The sequence below is a fragment of the Acanthaster planci genome, linkage group LG16 (genome assembly GCF_054643075.1).
Source record: "Acanthaster planci isolate LZ-2023a linkage group LG16, COTS_SCS, whole genome shotgun sequence".
NCBI classification, from domain to species: domain Eukaryota; kingdom Metazoa; phylum Echinodermata; class Asteroidea; order Valvatida; family Acanthasteridae; genus Acanthaster; species Acanthaster planci.
Window position 1 is genome coordinate 5,020,341 of NC_141792.1, and position 26,303 is coordinate 5,046,643.

A 26,303-nucleotide genomic window follows, 5' to 3' on the forward strand; every position below is an offset into this window, starting at 1 on the left:
GTCCTAACAAAGCCCTGGGAGTAAGGTTCCAGTTTGTCTCGATTAAAAAAACCTGTTCTACTTACCGGTACCCCAATCATATCAGTCTATTCACCCCTATACAAAACAAACACCAAAACACGTCCACTTTTCCAGTTAGCCTGTTTTCAAAAAAATCAAAGGAAATAAATGTACGAATAACGTACGGGAAACTAAAGATCCTACGAAATATAGAGAATTAATAATTTATAAATAAAAAATAAATATCTTTCGAAACATTATCAGCAGATTTTGCCCTTAACACCCATTCAGCGGATAGGCCTTGCAGTTTAAAGTAATAATGAATACCGCGGCTTCACCGTGGATCACCTATTAACTGTGTATGCTACTGCCAAAACCGAAAACTTTCTCTGGCCCATTATGTCCTCCCGAGTGTGTCCCCACTTCCCCAAGCCCATTATGTCCGCCCATCATGTCCACGCGCCCAATATGTCCGCCCTGTTGTGTCCACGTACGGCCTATGTGTGATAATCATCAGCTATTTTTGAAACAGTAAGGCACGACGGCACGATACGACCGACGACAACACGACTGTGCTACGATGGTTGCGTTAAGCATCCCCTGTAAATAAGGTAAAATCAGTATTGAATAACCTGTATCTTGGACATCAAGAACTGGATGTCCCAAAACAAGCTTCTCCTCAACAATGCTAAATCAGAATTGTCTGCTGTGGTCCAACCCAGGGTAAATAAATTAACAAACTCTCTGTCGGGTTTGAAAATACCACAATACTCTACCCGATAAAAAACTGTAGGTATTGTGTTTGATATTGCCATGAGTACGTCACAGCATATTTCGTCAATTTGCAAAAGGGTAAACTTATCTATCACGTGTTTGTAACAAGGGCTCGAACTGGCCATCAGGCCAGTTCGAGCCCTTGTTGCATCCTGGCTTAACAATGAAGAAATTCGCTTCTTCAATGTTTATTAGGCAAAGACAATAATTAAACGAGTCCAACGACTCCAAAATAGAGCAGTTAAACTAATCTTTATATGGTTCCAAAAAGTCGAACCATGTCACACCTCTTTTTCAACAGCTCCACTGCTTCCCATTTAGAGGGAATCATTTTTATTGACAATCACAACTGTTTGTCTATTGTGTCCTTCCTGATACTGCTTTGTTAATCGAAAGAGGATCAGGCAATAGGTGGTACGAACCCACAGAAAGCGTTACTTGTCAAATTCAACGCGCTAAAGAAGTCGAAGGGATTGGAATGGATGGGCACTAGAGACACTTGAGCAGCACTGAATCACGAAGAACGAGCTCATGGATCTGACGGTGATAATGAATGAGATATCGCAGAATCAGTTGAAGGAACCGAAGGAGATGATTGGCAGCGTGCAGGAGTCTCAGACAAACACCAAAATTATCATGTGTGACCTGGGGCTGAATCTTGTAGTGAATTTATTAGGTAAACACTTGACAATTTGATTCATGTTGACTGTAAGTTTGCCTAGTAATTGAAATAGAACAGTTGTTGTTATGACACAATATGGGCATTGTTCAAAGTGGGTTAAAAAATAAAAATGGACATTTGTTAAAGGTGGCGTTGTTCATAATCGCCTCTTTCCAATACGGGTCTCTTGCCCAACAGGTTGGGGTAATTAAGGGTCGTCACACCCCCATGCTATTTTAGACATACGAGGTCATCACTCGTCCAATTCTAAACACCACGCACACCTTTTGCTTTTCTGTAATGGTTTTCTAGCCCGTGCTTTCAACCTCACCTTAGTCTTACTTATAGGTAAAACGTCTATGCGACGTAGAACTTCGGAGATTCAAGTATCCCTCCAAAGTGAAGAATCTCCACACGTACGTATGGAAACCTCTAATCATCCAGGGAAGTGGACTGGAGCATGGCGAGTTTGAATTAAAGGAAACACTGTGAATAAAGAAGACACTCTCAGAACAACTGCAAATGACATACGGCCATTTGCACGCCATACGCCTGTAGCGACAGTTCAGAAATTATATGTCCTGGCCACAGTATGTGGTCGCACATGAACTTAACACCACACCGCCTCAGTGGCTGTGTTCAAGATTCTTCATGAATGATGTATATGGTTCATGGCGAATGAAAATTGAGTGACCCAGAAAATAATGAATCTCAAAAAGATACTAGTGATGATTTTAGCCTGAAAGCATGCAAAGAATTATAGTGGGAAATATTTGCTTGTTTCATGTGCAAAGGTAAGTATGCAATATTAGGGGCACTGTGTAGGCCTGTACACATAGGCCTTCGCGATGATATCATAACGCCAGAGGTAGCCTCATAACACCATGATATTATATTGACTGAGTCTTCTGGGTTGGTCTATATGCATAAATCTGACAAGTTCTCTTGTACTAACAGATACCCTAGATGAGTTTAGTGTCATCTTTTGGTGCGAAGCATCGGCACGTTTCTAGCTTGTGCATTTTACCTTGATGTGTCCGTGAAGAGTTCACGGCTACCGAACTCTGTCGTCATCGACGTATTTGTTGTCTTCTCTGCTCTTTGTTGTGCTGCCACTAAACTGGTCTGCGCCTGTTGAAGCTGTAGTTTCAACAGGCTATTCTGCGCCACCAGCAGCTCCTTGACTTTTTCCAAGTCACGGTTCTTGGCAAGGAATTCTTGTAATTCGCCCTCACCCTTCAGCATGTCTATCCGCTGCAACATCAACTCGTCTTCCACAGCCAGTTGTTCAGCAGTCACCATTATGATTGTACGTGGGTGATGATTCGCAGGTAGGTGATGTCACAGGCGTAGGTGATGATTCCCTGGTAGGTGATGTTACAGGCGTAGGCGATCTGGAGTAGCGAAGAAACGGCGCCTATCCCACTTCTGACACCAAATTTGTACCGGTAAAGCCTCTGAGGACTTCCTGGGTCGGTCTCGACCAATAGCGGTGAGCGGCCTGACCTCTACGGCCCGAGACGCAGATCCGTTTTGGCGGAAGTCTACCGTCAAGCCCGTAACTCGCCACAGACAGATCACTCTCACACACCCTCACACCACACGGGGCTGACAGACGGGGGGACCAACGGGGAAAGAATGTGGGAACTGGATGCAAGTTTGTGCCTACTCTTTGTTCCAGGACTTTATCCTCCTATATAGGCGCACAGTGCCTCACCTACATGTGGTACTAGTAACTAATCACAAAATTATAGGTGCCATGATTTATTATCGATCACAAACTAAATCAAGCTCACACAGAGTATGAGGCTCCCCCACTGCGACTACTCGATTGGATGTAAATGATTGGATGATTGCAGCTTACACTATAACTCTGAACCAAACTGCACTTGGAGGTGACGTTTGCAGAAGGCACAGCTTTCCGGCGACGGTCGCAGCAGGAACAAGAGCGACTCTTAGCGCGCGGCCGCTTATAAACACAGCGCGCACAACGTTGCTAAGCAACAAGCGTCTGATAGCGCACCAGTGGGATATGCATTGCGTTTCAATAGCTTTTGAGGAACTGTGGAATTTACATCGTACAAGATGCCGACACAGACGCACCTGCAAATGGTCAAAGCCCTTGGTATTGACAGGGACAAAGACATCAGCTTTGCCATGTGCTTCAAGCAAAGCGACTACTGTTTGGTAACAACTCCCTGATACACGTACGCGAACATCGTATCAATGTTCTATTGTAACAGCGCTACATGGAAATCTTGCGTGGGTCCGGAGGGCTCGGGGTAGTGGCGTATCCATCGGGGGGGGGGACTTTTCCCCGACGAATTTTTCACTTTTCTTTTCATTTTAATATTTATCGAATGTTAATTGTAATATCTATGTATCAAACATAGCAACAAAACCCTATAAGAAAATAATACCATGAAATTAAGCTAGGATTTGGGGACCGCGAGTAAGGCTTGTGATATTTTTTCATTTTTTCTCCCCCAATATCATGTAGAGTAATCCCGAAGCCTCATTCGGTTTTCAATCCCCCCACCAAAGGGGTAAAATGTAACTGATTGTTATTCTGAGGATTACACAGGCCAATGGTACATGTAAACTTCTGCTCCACAATAGATTTGCCCGCACGGCAATTTCAAATTCCAAGCGGGTTCATCATGCAGTTACATTTTATTTCTGAACAAAACACACCATTACCAAATTAAAAAAGGGAAATTCTCTTTGTGTAATATTTAATAAGTGGGACTTGAGCTTTTCAACTCCACTTCAAAAAAATCCTCACTGATCACAGACAAATATTTGAAAGCTTTAACAACAGTGTTACGAATTTTTATATGCTATTGCTACAGATGACAGAAGAGTCCGTTAATTATTATGCACCCCCGCAGATTCTTTTGATTGCGTCACTTTCTGCCAGTATTTAGCAAGTTTCTAAAATAACTGATTTATTGACTAGAGAAATGTGGAAGGGCCGCGTAGCACCGTGATCAGAAAAATATGGAAGGTCTGCTTAGCACCTTGATCAGAATATTGACAAGAATATAATATGAAATCAATGCTCTGAAATATATGATTGCCGAGCTTTCGGTAACTGAGTACTTTCTTCGGGGCAAGCAGATTCAGTTCTGAATGAACGCGGAAAAATCCACGTTCATTCCCCCTGGATCCAGCGTTTCAAGTTCGAAAATGACGCGCTGCTCCAGTTCCTTACGCTGTACATCAGATGTGCGCCAACAAATACCTGGTCTCACTGTTGCGCAGCACTTTTGCTTGCCGCCACATACCCTCGGTGACGTAAGCGTCTGCATTCTGCGGAAAGCGTCATCTGATGTACAGCGTAAGGAACTGGAGCAGCGCGTCATTTTTGAACTTGGAACGCTGCATCCAGGGGGAATGAACGTGGATTTTTCCGCGTTCATTTAGAACTGAATCTGCTTGCCCTGAAGAAGGTACTCAGTTATTGAAATATCGGCAATCATTTATTTCAGAGCACTGATTTGACATTATATTCTTGCCTTATTAACTACTGTTTAAGCTTAAACTTACTTCCATCCCGACTACATGTAGGCCTACATTCGAACGGCCAGATTTTCATTTTCACGACACAGCTCCTTCAGTTACATGTGCTTAATAAAATCTGCCTGTTTGGTAAGAAGCACTGTAGATTTTAATCATTAACATAATGGTATAAAACATAAGGTCATAACAGACCTTTTTTTTTTTTTATTCTGTAAGTTTTATTTAAAAATAACTGCAGCTATTAACACCGCCTTTTTGCTCATTAAATTTTAGCGAAGGAACTACATTCAGAATCAAAATTATTCTGGACATTTAATCATTTAATCGAGTTAAGAGCCCAACTCAAAAGTGTCATCAGACATTCCAATATTTTGATGATGCAATGTATTTCTAATCTGTATATCGTCGTCATACTCATGCTTACAAAATAATTGGTCTTGCCAACAGCAGAAGTTACGACCATAAAGGTCATTTTTGTACTCCACAGTCGTACCCGGGGACGGGATGTTTACTCCACCGGCCTTCAGATGTCTCTCATATTTAAACTTGGTATAAATTAAAGAAATGAATCTTTGTATGCATCATCAAAGTTCTAGTATTTCCAGGGAAGGCGTTTTGTAGTAATGATCAATAAATCTTGTACAAACTCTACAGGTTGGGGTAATGTTTGTTTCACACGTTTGTGAAACACCTTCTTCACGTTTTTGCACGCACGTTAATAAAAACCTGTCAAAACTTTGATCGACAGCTTGTATTGAAAATGTAACATTTGAAAAGACATTTCACAGAGAAGACACATGTAGATATATTTTCATTACAATTATACTTGTAGAACACTGTCAATGAAAATCCAAATGGTAAATAAAGCAATCTAAAGGGCTGTTCTGGGAGGAATCCGTCGCTATTGTCAGGCGCCAAACCTTTAGCTAACAACACAACGTGATCTGGGCGATGGAGCGTCTGCGATCCTGGAAGAACCAAAAATAATTAATTTAGTAAAAATTGGTGGTGCCAAAATAGCATACGAGTTTACTTTTTAAAACCTGCATTATATACTGTAATCCGTTTTGAAAAGGAAGTTTGTAGTACAAGTTAAGCAAGCTACATGTACCTCAAAAGTGTAACGTGAAAAGGGGAGTTCGTTGCAAACATTACGGGTCCTTTTTCAGGGAGCACTTGGGAAAAGAAAACGAAAATATCCATGTCTAGAACAATTTAGAAAATGCATTTATATATTAAAGGACAATGACTTTAGATCAGGCAGAAAGGATCCATTCCGTTGGGGGGTGTGCAGGCGTGGCATATAGTGTGGACCTCTGCGCAAAAGAAGTCCATATAATGTAGGGTGTGATGGCGCAGTGTTTGTGTGTGTTTTACTGAGCATCAGGCGGACGTAATTTCTGGCGCTGTTGATTTACTTCAACCTTTTGCTTCGTAGTTTGGTTTGTTTGCCTCGGGCAGGTGGGCTTTCTGCCTGTACAAATGTTGAGTAACATTGTTCCTTTTCCCTATTGACCCTATTCACAGTGTGTCTCCCAACAATGGTGCAACTGAATATTGTAGATTTTAAACAGAATGTCAACTGGCAGTATAATTTACATGGTTTAAAAGCGGACACCCTAGGTCATATTGTGTTGTGTATTTCATCTTTTTGCTCTTGGTGATATACCTCATTGCAAAACACAATCAATCAAACTTAAGTTTGTGCTACTTTCCGGTCTGATCACTATAAAATTGAAATACATATTACAAGAAAAACTATCACATTTAAAATTTGATTTTACAGGAAATGCTGACAATGCTATGCGCTGAAATGTGCCAAGGAACAACCCCCTTTTAACTGAAAGTGGCTTAAGACTGCTCCTCTCAATCCCAGGCAATTTGTTTACGCATTTTATTAGATTGATTCTTGCAAGTTACAATGCGAAGGAGGGCTGTTGACCTTTTTCACGAGTTTGGCCATCTTGAATCGAAAGTGAGTCAATTCCCGTGCAACGTCCCAAAAGATTAGGATTGCCTAAAGCTTAGTATTGATGGGTAGCTTCCAATTTTTGATAACCAGACATGTCAGCTTTTAGCTGAAGCATCTATACCTGGATTGGTTCTACCAACAGCCTCTGCCGTCGTTGTGCCGCCTTATTTTTTTTATTATATTTCTTCTTTTAATCACGTAATCGGGCTCGACATATTTTCCCCCATTGAACTATTTACTAATTTTACATTACAAACCATTCAGGAAACAAGAAATACGGTTTTCTTTGTCAAGTTGGCATTGTTGGCTCACTATTCAACTAATATTTTGTTACCTAGCTGCGAGTCTTAAGTATTTAACAAACTAATGAAAACAGTTGTAATTACAGCATATCAATGTGCGTCCCCTTCGCTCTATGTTACGAACATTGGGTTGGCGGTGCGTGTGTCCACCAACATTAACTAGGATAGAGAAAGCAAGGGAGTAACGTAAACAGAATGTTTTGGAATATCAACCTAGTAAAAAAAAAACTGCCGCATCAAATATTAAACTGTTCAAATAAGAATTAAAGAAAACATTACTGTTATTATTTTGAATACCTCGTGGAATCGAACATTATTTCATCTGTCACTTCATGAAATTATTTTATACTGTTGCACTGTATTTCGCGTGTTCACGTGTGACAACGCAATAACTTGGTTGGAATAACGGTATTAAAGAATTAACAAACATGTCCATAATATTCTATGGCCCTGTGATCACTTTTTGATAGGGGATGTTTTTGTTTCTGTGCCAGTATACGTAATTTTCTTTAAGCATACTTTATTGGTACGGCAACTTTATACAAGTTCAAATAAAGAATAATAGCTCATTTCGTAATTTTAGTGACTGTAGTGTAAACATGTACCGGCTCATGTATACCCGGCTGCGGAAGAGTACAGGTTTAAAACAATTTTAAGGGGGACCATCCAGACCAGAGACTGTAGTCTGTCAACTTTCTACGCAAAGTTCGCTTTCCTGTTGCAATATAGAGTTATCGCACTATTTTCCTAATTCTGCTTCTTTAGCGTCTTTATTTTGCTTTATTGGTGTCCTTTCCTTGCAATCTACAACTCTGCATGCTTTGGCCGCGCAACTGGGGCTGATGAGTGATGAAAGCCCATCAGTATACACATGATAAATTTTAAAAAGATAAATAATGTATCACCTTTTCACTACGAAGAAGTCCTTAAGAAGCTTCTTTACAGTAGGATTGAGGGTGACATCAAGAACATTTTTCCCATCTCTATTTGTGATGAAGATGTCGGCCCCTTTTGTAACAAGGTAGATCGCTATGGCAACGAATTTGGATCTTTCGTCCGATGACCCACCGCCTCTTTCGATGCGCTCAACGAGCTCCAATAACTGCATAAGCCATAAAATTACGTGATGAGTGTTGGACTCTGGCAAGAGTAAATTTTTGTGCGAATAAATGTTTCAGTACACATTAGTGTTGCATTTTATGAAAATGATAACATTTTATGGCAAGTTGAACCTCCTTGTCGAGACGCTGACTTGCTTTCTTTGAATAATTCCTCGTATTTCTATGCCAGTGATCTCAAGTATCAATTTATTATTATTTTTTGGCCGTCTGGATCTTATCCTACAGATGGCGAGCAGACCTGATAGGCACATTCCTACCACAAACTTTGTTCCTATGTAAATTACACGACTCTACAGTTACCCTCTAGTCCTACATAAAGTGACTTCGTTTTTAATATGCGTGTCTTGTTTTATTTATTGTATTTCATGAGGATGACTTATTTGGCCTTGCGGAGTCACATTTTACCAAAGATATACATTTAACAGTCTATTAAATACATGTACTTCCAAGGGCGGATCTAACTTTCGTGCATGGAATGGGGATGGTGATATTTGAGTGAAGATTCGTCCCTACTACTGCCGAAAATTTAGAAAATTTATTAACCTCTCTTGTGCATTCCATGAACAAAATTTATGAATTCAATGGGAAATTTTTGCTTCATTTTACCAGATCCATGAAATTTGACAGCAGCTAGAGGAGGAGATGGTTGCACCATCAACCAGCTACTAACTGCAACATTGTTGGCACATCACAGGATGATGTCAATTTGTCTTTCCCTTACTATATCAAATTGCGTCATGTGTGAGAGCATTTAACTTCGGTCAGAAAAAGGCGATACGGTTCTGTACGAAGCAAAATGGTGTTTATACTTCAAATTGCCTGATCAAAGGAGATTGTGATTTCCCGATTGCATCAAGTACTGAAAAGAGATTCATTAACATTGTTAACATTGTCCATCATAGGCTCCACCGTGACTGCGCTAACATATCAATGATGATTACCTGTCCCATTGGTGTGCTTCTTAGGATGTCCTCCACAGAGGCTTTCAGCATGAGCAGGTGGAGGCTAGTGTTACCTTTACTGTCCTGGGCGTTCACGTTGGCACCGTTGTTTACGAGAGCCTCGATGCACCTGATGTGTGTCTTGTCCGTTGCCAGATGCAATGCAGTTTGCCCACTGCCAGTTTTCAGTTCTTTTTTGCAACCAACCTTTGTAAAACCGGAATATATAACCAGTGGCCATAACCCGTTCTTAGTTTTGGGTTTGTATGCCTAAATCGGTATTTTTCAATTTCCCATGAATATATTTTGAGCACGGCGTGAGCATCCTTTACATGTTATAACCAAATTGCAGAGAAATGATTTACATTGCTGGAATGTTGGGGCAGCTATGTCGCAACTGTCCACGTCTTAGAGTAAAGCCGTGTGATCAACGACCTTACCTTTTTGACGAGGATCAAAGTAATGTCCGTCATGTCGTTGAAGGCGGCAAGGTGTAGGGCTGTGAAGCCGTCGTTTTTTGCAACATTGATCATAGTGGGAGAAGTACTCAGAATTGCCTCCACAGCACTGCATTGGGAAATGGAATTCGCTCGTTACACCCCGAAGCACTTGCATTTTTATACAATTACGTTTCCGTTTATTTTTATACACGACAATATTTTGAGAAGAGTAAAACTTCTTGGAACAAGTTTAAAACAAAATTCTGAGGTTTGCCATCCATATCCACAAAAGTTGAGTATGTCGATGCACTCAAAGTTCACATCAAGTTAAAACCTAACGATTATTTACCCTGCAGAAACAAAGAGAACGGAAGTCTAAGAAATAGACAGGGGGACCTACAAAATGTTCTTTAAAAACACCGCATGATGCAAGCTGTTAAATCCCTTCTTGTTCATTATACGAAGGTCACTTCTCGGGTTGTTCACTAGCCAGTGGATGATTTGCTTGTTGTTCTTGACAACTGCATGAAACAGTGGCGTGTTTCCATCCTTGTCCTGTAAAATGCAAGGAAAAATTACCAGAACTTCGTTAAGTAGCGCACACGTTACTGCTTGTCGATGATTTGCTGAATGTTCCTACTATTGTTCGCTTTTCATTCAGATGTTGTTTACGTTCTTTAAAGACTGGATGATCAAGGAGCGAAAATAATTCAGTACTCAACATACTTGGCAGTTGACATCACATTTCTGTTCGTATTTAAGCAACACTTCCACGCATGTCTGGTGCAGCAGCCAGGTGGAGTGGAGTCAAACCCTTGTTGTTGGCTGCGTTCACGTTGCTCCCAGCAAGCAATAGACGTTTGACGGTGTCAGCTTTATTGCTGCATGTAAGGTCAGAAAAAAGGCAACCTGGCTGTCACAAATTTGATGTAACGTTCGAGACAAAATGCATTACATACCATTAAAGTGGGTCAAAGTTTTCTTTCTCAGGCAGGACGATATTGACTCAAAAGGGCAGCTTGTTGAACACGTTTAGACTGTAAGTAGTAAGCGTTTGGCTAAAACTTTGCTAGGCCTATGTGTATTCATGTTATTAATTATTTTTTTATAATTATACAATATTGCAGGATGTTTTCAGGAAAGGAATCACGGACTTTGTTTCAATTGAATAATATGTGAAACAATCATGTTACCAGTTATGATATTTATAGTAGGCCAACCATCCTGAAAGCACCTTGAGGTTATGCCTCAGCACCAAAAGCTGCAAGGCAACTCCTTATGATATATGGCGTCAGTCACCTTAAATCAGGCTCTCATAGGCGTGTCCAGTAGTGCAATACGTAAGTTAGCATACGCTGTGCAGGCTACCGGTACGTGTTTTGCGTAGTAGGCCTATAGTTTATTTTCTTCGACACAGATCTCTCATTTTCATAACGGAGCCTGTCATGGGAAATATTCAACATCCATTTTAGGCTAAACGAGATCAATGTCATGCGTCGATGCGGAAAAAATGAAGACGCCCCATTCTCTTCCAGAACTTGGGACGATGATGGCTACTGCGATTTGGGATTTTGATATCATTTGAATTTGCCATTAGTGATCAGTTGTACAGCCATGTAACAATGGAGATGCCACACACATAACTAGGCCTATTCGCTAAAAATCGATGTTGCCTTATATCAATTGGATGTGGTTGCCATTTTAGGGATTGAACCGCCAGAAGTTGAAAACTGATGTCTTAATTTTTTTAGAGAACGAAAAATTAGGCCATATTTGACGGAAATAAATCCCGTATTACTCGCTGCGAAGCAGCCATTCGCCACAGTGAATGTCGTCATTTATGCATGCAGTAGGCTACCATCTCTACTTTCTGGGTTGACCAGTGTAAGTTTACTTTTGCCGGTTCAAGTAAACGTCTGCTGAACTGTGTGGCTCACGTAGTGGCAATTAAAAAACGAGGCTCACCCAAGCACTGCAAAAGCAATTGCTGTGTCTCCATCGTCGTCTGGATGTTCCAGAGGTGCTCCACCTAAGACTAAAGTACTCACTACGTCCGTATGACCTTCATGAGAGGCCACTTGCAGCGCTGTTTGGCTTTGTTTATTTGAAAGCTTCACCTGAGAGATACAAAATACAACATTTATTCAACGACTTTTAAATTTACCTCAAGTCTAGTTGCAGTTTGACGTTTCAATAAAAGGACAATTAAATTATCTACTGGTTTCTCACACAAAATAAAGGGGCAGTTTTAACGTGTGCAAGTGATGGGCAGATGCGTTTCTCTGGTTCAAGTACGTACCCCCAGGACAGTGGGGTCCGACGTCGGCTCCACGAATCCCCATAGAAACTGAGCCTTTTTCGCCATAGGAAACACGGCACAAACAGGAAGTTGTGTACCCATAGAAACGCTGCTTCATTTCCCAAGATTTCTTTGTGTGGTAGCTTACACCCCTTTGGTCTGAGTACCAGGAAAAAATGGGCCAAAACCATGCTGTTTTCCAAAAAAGGGCAAATATTTCCCAATCAGCGTCCGAGAGTCATGCGGTTCACATGTGTACTTGCGAAGACGAGCCACAACCAAATGGTTGACTACGGCTGCAACCGCTACACAGGATATGGAAATTGGCTGCAGCCGCTTTCCGTACGTGTGTGTAATTCGTAGCCACGACTGGACTCAATGGCTGAAATAGCAGTTGGTTGCGGCCACGGACGTATATGAAAAAAAACCTGGACTTGCAACGCCTTTGTATGAAAAAGAAGCCAACCAGCGGCCATTTTACCGAGCCGAATACAAATGCGTGGGTTGGCTCCCTTCTATTGACGTCAGGAAGAACAAAGGCGGACACTGTCCAGAATGCTTTGTATTCGGCTCGGTAACGTGGCCGCGAGTGGATTCAATGAATGATTCTGAAAGCTGATTAAGGGCATTGCAAGTCCAGATTTTATTAAACACGTCCGTGGTTGCGGCGCGCTGGGGGTCACACTGACCAATCACAGGGCTCCTCAAAGATCGCTGCCTGTCCGCATCCGGACGCGGGCAGGCAGCGATATCCACGTGCGGCCTCAACAGAAAGTGTTCAGTGCGACATAGCCTTTCGTCAAGGCCGTTGCGGCTGTGTTTATGTGTAACTGCAAAGCGGTTGGACCGAAGACCACATACACGAGTGGCGCAGCCACGAGGCCTTTTCCAATTTGTCAGGAATTTCTCAATTTTTTTCTTTGCCTTTTCGATTTTTGCTACCCCGTGGTGTAGCAAAAATCCTAACCAAGCATAATTGAGGGGGTCAGCATACATTAACACGTTATGCAAATTGAAAATATACGAAAGATGGTGAGCGTGTAAAGTGCGTCGGCGGCCGTGAGTGCAGCTCTGTAGTCTGAGCAGTACTTGGACAGTTCTTCTGCTGGAAAACTTCACCTTACTTGCCGAGTTTAAACCGCTGCAGCATTAGGCTACTGAAGTATCTGTACGCGGGCGTGACGTTTTCGTTTCTGCCCAGGGGATATGGTAAGAGCTCCTTATTTCAAGCACTGCCATTTTGCTTTGACCATTCGGCCTTGATGAACTGCTACTTGCTAGTGCCACTCCAACGTCAGCACCATCCCCCACCAACAAGCATCTAAGTTGTCATCTCACCGCTTATTGCCCTCATGAGAAACCACATGGAACATTGAGTAAGCTTTGGAGTTGATGCCGTTTGTTTCGGAGACTCATCTGCTTCAACTGTTTACATGAAACTTTTGAAAAATGCATATGAGAAAGCTTTTGAATATGGTAATTCACCACAAAAACCTTAAAATCAAGTTGGTAAAGGCCAACGGCTGTTGCTTGTCGTTCCTACATTAGGGCATAAATAATAAGGAGCCGTGTGATTGGCCAGTGTGACCCCCAGCGCACCGCAGCCAACTGCCATTTCAACTGACCAGTGCGGCTAAGAATTACACACATACCCACGGAAAGCAGCTGCAGCCAATTTCCATGTCTTGTGTATCGATCGCAGCCGTAGTCAACCATTTGGTCGCGGCTCGTCTTCGCAAGTACACATGTGAACCGCATGACTCTCGCACACTTATCGGGAAATATTAGCACCCTTTTTTGAAAAAGCACAGTTTTGGCCCATTTTTTTCTTGGTACTCAGAACAAAGGGATGTAAGTTACCATTCTTGGGGGAAATGGAGCAGCATTTCTATCAGTACACAACTAGAATAAAATCCATGTTCGTGCCGTGTTAAACGTCATGTAGAGCCTATTGCAAAAAGGGCTTATTTTCGTGGGTTCGTGGGAGCGGAGCAGACGTCGGACCCCACAGTTCTGGGACTATCAAGTATGCAGTTCGTCTGTTACCACCTTGCAGTCGGGCAAAAACAAATTAAAAGTGGGTGATTCCGACAAAATGGAGGCCGGACAGGCTCCAATTCAACCTTGCCACAATCCACCCCCGCATTTTCAAACAGAATATAGAAATTTATCGAGCTTGTTTTCGGTACTTTGCGAAGGGGGTATAATCATAACTGTTGAGAAACGTCAATATCAGGTCAATATCAGGTCAATATCAGGTGTTAGGGCAACTGCATAAAAGATTAATTTCTGCCTTTCGGATGGACGGACGAGCGAAGATTTTTGCGTCATTACGTCATGTGTTAGCTACGTGACCTACGATCAGTTCAACAGGGATCGTTAGATCTGGTAGCCAGACTAGGGTGGATTCAGCATAACAATTTCCAACCTCCCTGATTCTAGACTTTTGCGCTAACCAGTGCCCCCCGCAGAATTTCTGTACTGTCACCGCCGTGATAATACTTGAGTAGGTATTAAGTTATGTATCACGTAAATATGACAACATCTTTTACTATTAAAGCAGCGGAGTGACTTAATCTAGGATACCTTTTGTAATATTAGCGTGACTTTCTATTTTCAAGCAGGCTTTCTTCAAATTATTCTCACCGCTTCTGGGTGGATCAAAAGAATCTCCCGAACGCTACTGCTGTTTCCTGACGCTGCCGCCTGAAACAGGCGCGAGGCCAGCGATGTATCAGGTGTGCCCAAGTGGTCCCCCAGTTTTTCCAGCTCTGAGTTCAGCAGAAGGGCAGCAAGAAAATCCCCAAGATCAGGGCTTGAACCTTTGACATAAATAAAAACTGTCCTTATTACACTTTTACACGAAAAGCATGCGAAAAATACAAATTCCCCAAAACCTCTAATATTAGGTATTATTAGCTGGAGCTAGGGTACTTCAAGGGTCTGGTCCCTGAAGTGGAACCTTTAAAAATACAAAGCTCCAAAATACGCCTTCATATCTCATTTTCAATTTGTGTTTAACTATTGTAAAGGGAAAATGTGATGCTGTCTCTGTAGGAAAACCTCAACGTTCATTCATATGCGCACAACTGCTGCATAAAAACATTGGCTGGCCTTAATTTTGTTTCTTTAGTGATTTATTGTTGTACGAGTACATGGCAGTGGCAATAGCGAGTAAATGTGGGTTCGCAATTTAAACAGAATCTATTGACACGAGACAGGTGCCTCAAATCAGGTCTTTCCTATTCTGTGCATGTCTTGTAGTGGATAATATTAGCATCACAACTTTAATATTTTTTTACTGCATGATCCAATTTACCTGCGGAGGAACTTGATGGTTCTTCAGGTTTTTAGACTTTTTCCTTTGGTCCAAGACGAGACACAGAGGATTAATGAAGTAAGACGATCCTCCAAAATTGACTTTGACATATCCCTCTCGGTCGATCATGATGACTTCCCCAACTTTCCCTCTCATCTGAGATGTGAAACGGAAGATATATGTATTGCCTTACCTTTTTCGAAGAACTTGTGTGTGTTTTATGTTTTAATCAAAGACCCATTGATAATCGCCGTCCACATGGGCTGAATGGAATATCCTGAACGACAACATTTCCTTTTTTTATACTGCCGCAGCATTTAGTGTCGCGCTATAAACCTCTTTACAGACCGGGAGCCCAGAGGTATCAGCCTAGCTGAAAAGCTAACCAATTGCTAGTTACATGATGATATGCCCATAATACCATTATTAAAGGATATGGACGTCTGCCGGGTAAGCCATGGTGGAGGTGACAGATAGAAAAGGGCAGTTTAGTGGCCTAAAAATTTCGGCTAGCTCAACCCATAAGCTAATTGCCTAAACCCTATGTCGATCCAAGCATTCCCAACTCCGGGTCCATGCGGTGTATTGACAGACAGTTTTAGTGGTGGGGGGAGTCTGACAGACGTCCATGACTGGTACTCCCGAAGTGAGCTAGATCAACAATGTTGCTAACTGTATGAAATATTGCAAAATGTAGACTATAAACCGGTTTATTCATATTCACAGCTGACAGGCATTTACGGTGTCTACAGACACTCCTAAAGTGAGCTGATTCGAACTGCTCACATGTTGAAACCTACCACCTATTGTCCAATTTTATCACTTACGTCTATAATTACAATCGAATTTTTTTGTGGTGGGATAACTCTGACAGACACGCCTTATACATGTACCTCCATCCCAATCACTGCTAGATCAACGATGTGGCCAATCGAAATCAACCTACTTCAAAATATGTATTATAGACCCCATATCTATACCTACAATTGGCAGACTTTTTTGTGGTGGGATAGGCCCGCCAGACACGCCTATTAACCCAACTGACACAGTGAGCTTGATCCCCTAACACAATTGACTATTCATTTAACACCACATTAACTACCTGTTTTTATAACAAATCACCCACGAATACAGAAAACATGCTTTTCAGGCATGCCTGTTTCGAATCACTAAAAGTTACAAATGTTTACATACATGCGTCTTCACGTAACTACCTCGTGATAGTGGCCAGTGGTTTCAGCCAAACCCTAAAATGTTAACTGAACAGGTACGTTATTATTTAACTTCGATCACAGCACAAAGTGCATGATTTTGGATGGAACTCATTCAAAGTACATTGCACATTTTAACATGCGTGAAGGGAAGACTTGCCCAGGTTCTACTCCATTCGAAAGGGTAGATTCCCAAGTCGGAGCTCTCATTCATTATTCATTTGGGAGGAGCACAGATCAGACCTAAATAAATTTATTTAATAGATTTGCTGTGAGAGTGATCAAGTCTTAATTCCCTTCAAGCACTGACTAGTGGAACACGTCCTGGAAAATTGTGCAAAGTCAGTTGTCATCCAAATCTGAGTTGGAGTCTTCAGGCCGTGGTTTATCCCCAGAATCACTCAGATCACTTTCAAACATATCAGACTTAGTGGCCAACTCATCAGAATCTTCTTCTGACTACGCATCTCTTCCCTCAATCACGTCATTTTCCTCTTCCGAGTTTGTTCCGAGAAAGGTATCTGGTAATGCTGGTCCTTGGAACCGAACAGGTTGAAGGATGTCATTTTTCTTGTACCAGCCATATTCCAGTGGGCTTAGACCATCAGCTGGGTAAGGTGATGAAGCACGGCTCCACAACATGGTAACATAGTGGGCCCTGAGGAGATGCACATGAAGACTTCTTCTTGATGGTGACAAAAGTGCACCGTCGATCTTCTTCAGATTTGTGAGAGGAGTGTTCTGAAATAAAAAGAGGTTCCTATTACGAGAAGAAAAGGCAATACTCTGCATTATCAACATTTACACGGTTCCCCACTCACTTGCTAACTTATCGGGTCAATTTTGCCAGTCATCTGTATCAGTTTGTTGTAGCGAGCTTCATTGACATCTTTTGCCTTCCCCTGAGCATACAAACTGCATACGAAACTGGAAGCCGCATCCAGATCAGCACTGCGACAAGGATTACGCATCGTGATGAAGAGGTCCAGATAACGTCCAGACTTTTCTTTCTCGACAATGTCAAAGGCTTTTACCTTGCCTTTCCTGAAAGAATTGAAAAAGAAAAGAAATAGTACAAGTATTATTTTGAAATGAGATTTGCATTGTAGGGAAAAGAGCTACATGAAGCAGCTTTGGTTTATACAGTGGTTTCATTCCTGCATCATACCTTGTCTCAAGCCTTACCTGAAAAATGCTGACGTAAAATCACATCCAGTGAAGGCATGGTACCCTACGAGTGCTGCTGCGAGGCCTGGCTTACATTCATCAAGTATGTCGGCAATGTTGGATACGTTGATGTATCTTCACTTGTTTCCCTGAACACAATCCATAACAATTTTGGTCATGGAGCATACTTCCACTCGTTGATTTCCAAATGTCCAAATCAGAATAACAAGCACATCTGTGTCTGATGCCTGTACAGTGAGGTATCCTGCAGGAACACTCACCGCATGGAAAGCGATCAGGGTATCCGCTTCGTCGTGGTCATCCTGTAGATGCAGTGGCTGTGTGACACAAACGCACCTGTTCTCCTCATCTGCTGCATACTGGCAACACTCGCCTCCATAGGATGCAAACAGCATCTTTCCGTTGAAAAAGTTCCAATAATAGTCCTTTCCCCATTCTTCAAGGAGGAATTTTGAAAGCTCATTTTTGAAGAGCCCATTACTCAGCATCCTCTGTCCACTTTGTCGTAGGATTTGTTCTGGACCTGTTATGTTGTAAGCAGTGTCTCGTGCCCCTCTCAGTTTCCTTTCACCGTCTTTATTGGAATTTGTCAAAACAAGCATGCACCTCTGTCGCCTGTCCGATGCAAATAGTTGAGAGCAGAGACGGAGATATTGATGGCAATGATGCGCCCATGTTTGTTTGAGCCAATGTCGTATGGCGAAGGAGGCCCCCATCGTATATCTGGACGTAACTTCGGGGCAGATTGTCATCTGTGATAGGATCCGTCTGCAATGTCTCAAGCTTACGTAGCAATGCTGATTTGTCTGTTTTCACAACTGAACCATCGCCGTGTGCGAGTGATAACGGGTACTCTGTGATGGGGTGGGCGAGAACGTTGCGAAGGTCAAGATTTCCATTTTTGGCCATCACCACAATCATGCGGACGAAGACATCCCGCACGCTTTCAGCATTGTTCTTGGCCATTTCAGCAGCTGGCACCTTGGCCTTTTTCTGCATATTTTCTGATGCGAAGTTTTTTACTTTTACTCTCTTCACTCCCTTCAAAAATCGATTGCTGTCACTAAAACTGTGACCTTAATTCCTTGCCTCGTTGGAGTGTATTCAGCAGGTAGGTCTCAGTGGTCTTGGATGCAGCTCGACCAGTTGCGATTTTCACCAGCGAGTCACAAGAAGTGTCTTCTGAAAACGGATTACAAAATTCGTCCAGCTTGTCATTCAAAGCGGCCATCTGCTGGTTGTCCTTCCTTATTCGAGATGATTGATTCTGAACGGCTGCAATTTCTCCAACCTCAAGACCAGCATAAGCTCTCAGCTCTGTCACTGTCATTGCCCTCTGTGCCACTGTCACGGACCATCTGCGCATTGCGCTTTCTGAGTTCCAAAAGGCGACGACTCCCCTCATATCTGAAGCTGCATCGCGGTTCACTGACTGCTTTAAGGACAGGTCCACTGCTGACCGACTGTAATCCTTTGCCGTGCGTCTTATACAAATGCCCCTTTCTCTAGGATCTCACGAATCTCTGGCTCTACTGATGTTAGCTTCTGATGGAAGAGTGTGCCCCATCTTGCATAGTTGGGCCGGTTTAGAGCGAAGAATGTGTCACACATTGCCGGGATATTATCAATGAAGGCACTGAAATCATTTGTCTTCACACTTCGCTGAACTTCTTTATAGAGTCGGATAATGATGAAGACATAAATACCCCAGAAGTGAGCTGTGAGCTGCAAACTTCCTCTCGGGACATCTTGAAAGAACTGCTCATATTTTTGAGGATGTTGTAGAATGACTGGATCCATGAGATTAAACTCAACCTGGCTATGGTCAGATGGAATGGTGTTCCACACCACTCTGAGATACTCGAGTTCCTCCACTGATAGGGTGTTGAGGAATCGTTGGTACATCTTCCGTTCCATTTCATTGGCGACTAACTCATGAATTCTTGTGCAGCGGTTGTAGAATTTGCCTTTTAGTAAAGCCCATGACGGATCCTTCGGCTAGTACATCTGCTTCTGAAAGGATATATTCGATCCCACTGTCACTTATCATGGTACCGACTGCTCCGTAAAAAGCAAGTTCAATCTGGTAACTGCCAAGCATGATCAGAAGCTTGTCAAATAGTGGACTTTCCACAGCTTAGATCGAATAGACCTTCAGAGCAACTGCCAGGTCGTACATCACTACTCCATACCTTTGGCCAGTTTCCTGCACAACGTTCATGCTTCGAACCATCGTTTCTCGTACAATATCATTATTCGTCGGAGATCTGAATATTGGATCCACGTATGAGATTTGCTGGTCTGGCAGAACACCCTTAATATATCTGCTGATGAACCCATGGTACAGTGGAGTCTTCCCATAGTCCAGCCTCCATATCCAATACAGGTCCAGGGCTCGAAGTTTCAGGTTCCCCATGGCTGTGAGAGACACTGCATTACTGCAGACGAAAGATGAAAGAACTCCCGTTCCTGTCCCTCGAATGGTCGCCGATTTCTTTCTCCTCGAAACTCCGTGGACTGTGAGCGGATTGGTTGATTACAAGTCTCTAACATATTCTGGTACGTGTGTCCAACTGTTGCATGGAGGGTATCTTTACCGTCAAGAGTTTCAACGGTTACGTCGTTGTTAGCCCATACGGTAGAGTGGCCAAATCTGGATGTAAGTGGATACCATCAGGAGTATTACGTAGGTAGGACTCTAATGTGTATGCAAATTCTGTTTCCAGTCCTTTAACCTCACTGTAATTGGTACAGTGCCCTGCCCTGTTCAGGATCATCAAAGTGAGTTTTGATCCGGTCAGCGAGGAGAGGCCGAGGCCAATCATGGTATGCTTCCATGGTCTAACTGCTCCACGTGTGACACTGTAAATGGCATCAGATGCCAGAGCAGTCAGCTTCCTCTCAATTGCTTCCTGGGCATCACTGCCAGATGGAGTCACCAAGCCACTCAGTAGATGTCTATAAAGTAAGGCCAACTGAGGTGGTACTTCTGGGGCAGACTCCTTCAGGTTTTGAACCGTAGCTGGACTTAGTGTCTGTGTCGTTGCCAGTTTCATTATCTGTGCACGGAGGTGAAGTGCAGCCCATCTGAGTTTGTCATCTTCTTTACACCGTTCAGAGTCGTCAGAGAGGTTAGCCCTTACTACTGTAAACTTCTTCTGGCAGGATGAATGGTATCCCAGGGGAGGGTCCTTGTTTTGAGCTGCTAAGATTCTTTGTGTAGCATTACTATATTTGTCAGAAGCCAGGTCTTTGCGAATTTCAGCGGCATTTTGTACTGTTGCCCACGTTGCTTCGTTAAATGTTTTTATGACTTGGCATCTTCAGCAGTTGACTCCAGTTGACATCCAGAATATATAGCAGACCCCTGGTCGACTGATTGCGATAGCTGCAGGTCCATCTTCAAAGTAATTTGCTCAATCTACATGTAATTACATGGCCAGCAGTCTTTTCTGGAAAAAAAAAACATACAACTACAAAAATAATAACTAACACGCACAAAAGGAAACACAAAATGCAAGGAGTTTGTGAAAAACACATTGTTTCATTTAAGTCTACCCACTTTAATTTTTTAGTATGTAGTTTGGTATAGTATAGTATAGTACAGTATAGTATAGTATAGTATAGTATAGTATAGTATAGTATAGTATAGTATAGTATAGTATAGTATAGTATAGTATAGTATAGTATAGTATAGTATAGTATAGTATAAGTATAGTATAGTATAGTATAGTATAGTATAGTATAGTATAGTATAGTATAGTATAGTATAGTATAGTATAGTATAGTATAGTATAGTATAGTATAGTATAGTATAGTATAGTATAGTATAGTATAGTATAGTATAGTATAGTATAGTATAGTAATAGTATAGTATAGTATAGTATAGTATAGTATAGTATAGTATAGTATAGTATAGTATAGTATAGTATAGTATAGTATAGTATAGTATAGTATAGTATAGTATAGTATAGTATAGTATAGTATTAGTATAGTATAGTATAGTATAGTATAGTATGCAGTTTTAGTATTTTTCTGATGTAGAGAAACAGGCAGCTCAGGTTTACGTTTAGCTGTTTTTTTAATAATTATTTAACACATCCCGTTTGCATCCCAAAGGCTAAATTCCCACAATTTACAGGCTATATCACTTCAATACAGGTTTCCCAGCTAAATTCAGCCCCAAGTAATTCCACCTTACACAATGCCCATTCAAACTCTTTTTTGAACAATGATCTTTCTCGCTGGCATTTTACAAGTCAAAAGCATGCATTCAGTTTCAATAAGGTTTTGCATTTTTAGTATTCTTCTGTAATGTACATGTACTTTCAAATCAAAACGCGTCAACCTGTTATATCGTTTACTCAAATTTGTATAAGACCTCAATTTACATACGAACTAATTCTGCATAAGCACAAAAGCATACCATGAACATAACTTTGTTTTTGTTCATGTGTAGGTATACAGTCACTGGATCTGGAATGATGATCTTCTCAAAGATGTAATGAAACCTCCGTAGATATGGACAGATAGTTTAAACTACCTCATTCAAAGTGCTTCGAACCATGTTCACAAAAAGGACTATGTTTCTTACCGAAATGGGGGGTAACAAGTCAGCAGTGTCTAAAGGACAGCGTGGCTAAGAAGATGGCTGCCTGTACAGCCTGTAGAACTCACAATAGACATTCCAGCACATCAGATTACACATGGGCACTCTGGGGACGAGGTGTGCAGGCTCTTTCACACACTAAAGAAAATGGTCTCTAACATCCCCTTTCAGTTTCAAGAAGTAAGTAATCTGAGTCTTATTTATAGGATTCTAAGGCATTTACGAAACTAACAGCTTGCGAGTAATGCTTAACAAGATATTCTTAGCAATTGAATGCACAGACTGCACAGTGTCATTGAGAAACTCAAGAATTTTCCCCCACAGACCGCGTATTTGATTCCACAAACTTTTGTTCACTTTTATCTGGCATTCATATTGTGAAAAAGGTCGACTTATCAGTTTTTAATTATTACTTACAAGTACGTTTACAACAAAGAGCAAAGCAAGGACCGTCAGATTTAATAGGCCCCTATACACTGTAGCTCAAGAAAAAAGCACAGAAGATACAAAGATACACAAACAATAAAAATACAGGATACAAAGGAATCATGCACATTCATCAAGAAAATGATTATGGAACAATGTTCAATAGAATAGCAAACACAATAATGGAAAGAGAGCATAAATTTGAAAATTTGTGAGTTTGTATTTCAGTACACCGAAGACTGCAAAATAGATAATATACCACAACGTATATTCATACCATGTCCATACATTGTTAAAAAACGTCCAGAGTCAGATTGAGCCGGAAAAAATGTCAGACCCTGGCCCTTTCTGGTTCAAAATATGACCCTCCCTATTCAACAGGAAAAGGGAGGAATAAGAAGTGTCTTACAGAGGTATCCCACCACACACAATGTCTTTCAATTGTTATTACAGACATAAGTGGTTATACTGGACAATGTGTGGTAGGTTTCAACATGTGAGCAGTTTAATTAGCTGATCTAGCTCAATTTTGGAAGTAAAAGTGTCTGTTAGGAGCAACCCACCACCGAAAATGTCTGTCAGTTGTGAATATGGATAAAGCGGATCACAGTTTACATTTTACAATAACTTTCAGCCAGTTAGCTAAATTGTTGATCTAACTAACTTCGGGCGTACCACTCATGGACGTCTGTCAGACTCCCCCCACCACTAAAACTGTCTGTCAATAGCACCACATGGACCCGGAGTTGGGAATGCTTGGATCGACATAGGTTTTAGGAAATTAGCTTATGGGTTGAGCTAGCCGAAATTTTTAGGCCACTAAACTGCCCTTTTCTATCTGTCACCTCCACCATGGCTTACCCGGCAGACGTCCATATCCTTTAATAATGGTATTATGGGCATATCATCATGTAACTAGCAATTGGTTAGCTTTTCAGCTAGGCTGATACCCCTGGGCTCCCGGTCTGTAAAGAGGTTTATAGCGCGACACTAAATGCTGCGGCAGTATAAAAAAAGAAATGTTGTCGTTCAGGATATTCCATTCACCCCATGTGGACGGCGATTATCAATGGGTCTTTGATTAAAACATTAAACGCACACACGTTCTTCGAAAAAGGTAAGGCAATACATATATATCCCAGGCTGACACCCCTGGGCTCCTACTCTATTAATTAATCATATAGCTGAGGCATTGAAGATTCTATTAGTTTGGTTAAACGTGACTTGGTTCAATTTGCAACATACAGTCAATGTCACCTCAACAATTATTGATTTCGTCACTGCACTGGTATCAAAGTTAGGAGTTGAACTTACGTCATTTATTTCTTCGTTCCATCCACACCTTTCCATTTGCATGTTCTTGAGCTCTGCTAAATCCAATTCTAACAAGCGGACCTTGTCTCCAGAATCCAAGTAAGGGCGGATGTTATCTGCATCTGTATAATTACGAAAAAAACCTGATTATTTATAGTTGGGCGTTGTTTTGGCATAGAAGACATTTAGTCACGTGACATCATCTGATTTGGGACAGCTAACAGGTACTCCTGCGACAATATTACTGCCATCCATACGGGACATTTGGCTTAACAAAAATTGCGTGGATGTGCACTTCAAGGCCACACGAATATTTTCTAAAAAAAACAAAATCAAGTTAAAACTGCAAAACGTTTAAAGTGGTGTATGATTCTGTAAATTTTCCACGAAATATTATCTGGGGTTTTCCTCCCATGTCCAAAACATACTGTCATTGTCTTTGCTTTCTTTCAGCCCAGCAAAGTACAGCACCATGGATGCGTTGAGAGATGTTTGGCTTCTTTAGTTCACCAGAATGAATGATATAATACATAAACAGTAATCAGAAAATCTTGATGTGCTATTCAGGAACAGGGAGTAATTGCTGTGCAGTGGCCGAGTACAAATATATTCATGGCATAGAGGTAGAGGACCATTTTCCTTTCCCTTACAATGTTCTTGTCCATGACAATTGGACCACCTTACCAATACATGGGAGGTGATCAATGTAAAACTCTCCAGCAGTCTCTTCCACCGTGTACTGGACATCCAATTTGCCTTCGTCGCCCCGCCGGTACAAGTTAGTTGATCCATTGGGCCACTGCACAGTAACCCAAGAACGGTAAGTTCCCTCCCCGTCGTCCAAGTCCTTCACAGTACCAATTTTCCCTTCCCCTCCTATCAAAGGCGATGTTAGTCGAGGGGGCGGCAAAGAATAAAACAAAAAAATCTGTTTGATGCTCAATTAAAGAATGTCATGGTAATGCCGTTTAAAATGCCTGCAAGTAACAGTTTCAAATTTGCCTGACTTTTGAGCAAGTTTTACTGCTTGTGCATGCTCGAATGCAGGATGCTCCAATATAGCTTACCAATTTATCTTTTGCTTTTAAAATTAAAACAAATTGTTGAGTTTAAGACAAATGCAGTTTCTAGAAAGCATTTTGTGCATTCTGATATTCCCTTACCATCTTGGTCTGCCCATTTCCAATCAGGCCCCCGCACCACTCGGGCACCTGGAAAAATGCCCATAGAACGGCATTTCATGGCTTTTAATCGAGGGGGCATCTCAGTCCTGGAGAAAAATGAATCTACCAGTAAACTTATCCTGAAATAGCTGTCAACAGTATAGGTTTGCTCCCAGTGACCTGCAAAGGTTTTGAAATGTCGCTTTACTTGTAGAGAGTATGGAATATACTGTATGATCATAATTGGTGATGACTTTTGCCTGACTCCACTACCTGATAGCCTCGAGGTTGCGCCAAATTAGCAAGCATTACTTCAACCTTCGTTGAGCTGATCACGTGATCGAGGAGGGCGTTTTAAATGGTTTGAGTGCATTTACTGGTTCGCACAAGACTGTCTGTGTCCGAAGTTCGTTTTAATGAAGTGTATTTTTCAAACTTCATTTTTACGAGATTTGTTTTTTCCCAAGTTCGTATATTAAAGACTTTATACCTTTACTTCGTTGTTTTGAGATCTACATTTACACATATTATTTTTATTTTCGGACACAAATAACTGTTACGAGGAATATTTTCCAACTTCGTTTTTGAGGGTTGTTTTGGCAAGAAATAAATTCAAGTCTGGTGACTAGGCGTGAGGTGCGGTCATCTAGGCACTTGGCCACGCCCCTCTTGACGGACACTGGGTGGGGTGAGTCAAAGGCCAGGTAATGGTCGGTGTGGGTAGGCTTGCAATACACTGTGCTGGTAAGGCTGCCGTCGGCTTCCCTGTGGATCATGGTGTCCAGGAATGCGATGCTGTTGTCTTGCTCATTCTCGATGGTGAACTTGATTCTGGGCTTGAGGCTGTTCAGGTGGTTGAGTAGACGGCTGGCTTGATCCCGTGGTGCAATGACAAAGGTGTAATCGACGTACCGCTTCCACAGGGTAGGACGGCAGTCGGGTGGGCAACTCTGCAGGGCCTCCTCCTTGAACGATTTCATGTACAGATTGGCAATAACTGCTGACACCGGACTACCCATGGCTGCTCCGTCTGTCTGCTCG

The 26,303-nt window shown here is 41.8% G+C and overlaps 1 pseudogene across 1 annotated transcript; it reads right to left on the reverse strand.

The window, feature by feature from the left end:
* Window positions 1-4,874: 4,874 nt before the first annotated feature.
* LOC147796422 (uncharacterized) lies at window positions 4,875-26,281 on the reverse strand (annotated as a pseudogene). Its single transcript, XR_015428086.1, has 13 exons — window positions 25,889-26,281; window positions 25,263-25,310; window positions 24,784-25,042; window positions 24,100-24,221; window positions 15,335-15,507; window positions 14,679-14,886; window positions 11,699-11,850; window positions 10,460-10,614; window positions 10,134-10,288; window positions 9,734-9,860; window positions 9,294-9,500; window positions 8,137-8,333; window positions 4,875-5,925 (listed from the first exon to the last, which is right to left on the reverse strand). The product of XR_015428086.1 is annotated as an uncharacterized LOC147796422 (transcript).
* Between the last annotated feature and the right edge of the window lie 22 nt (window positions 26,282-26,303).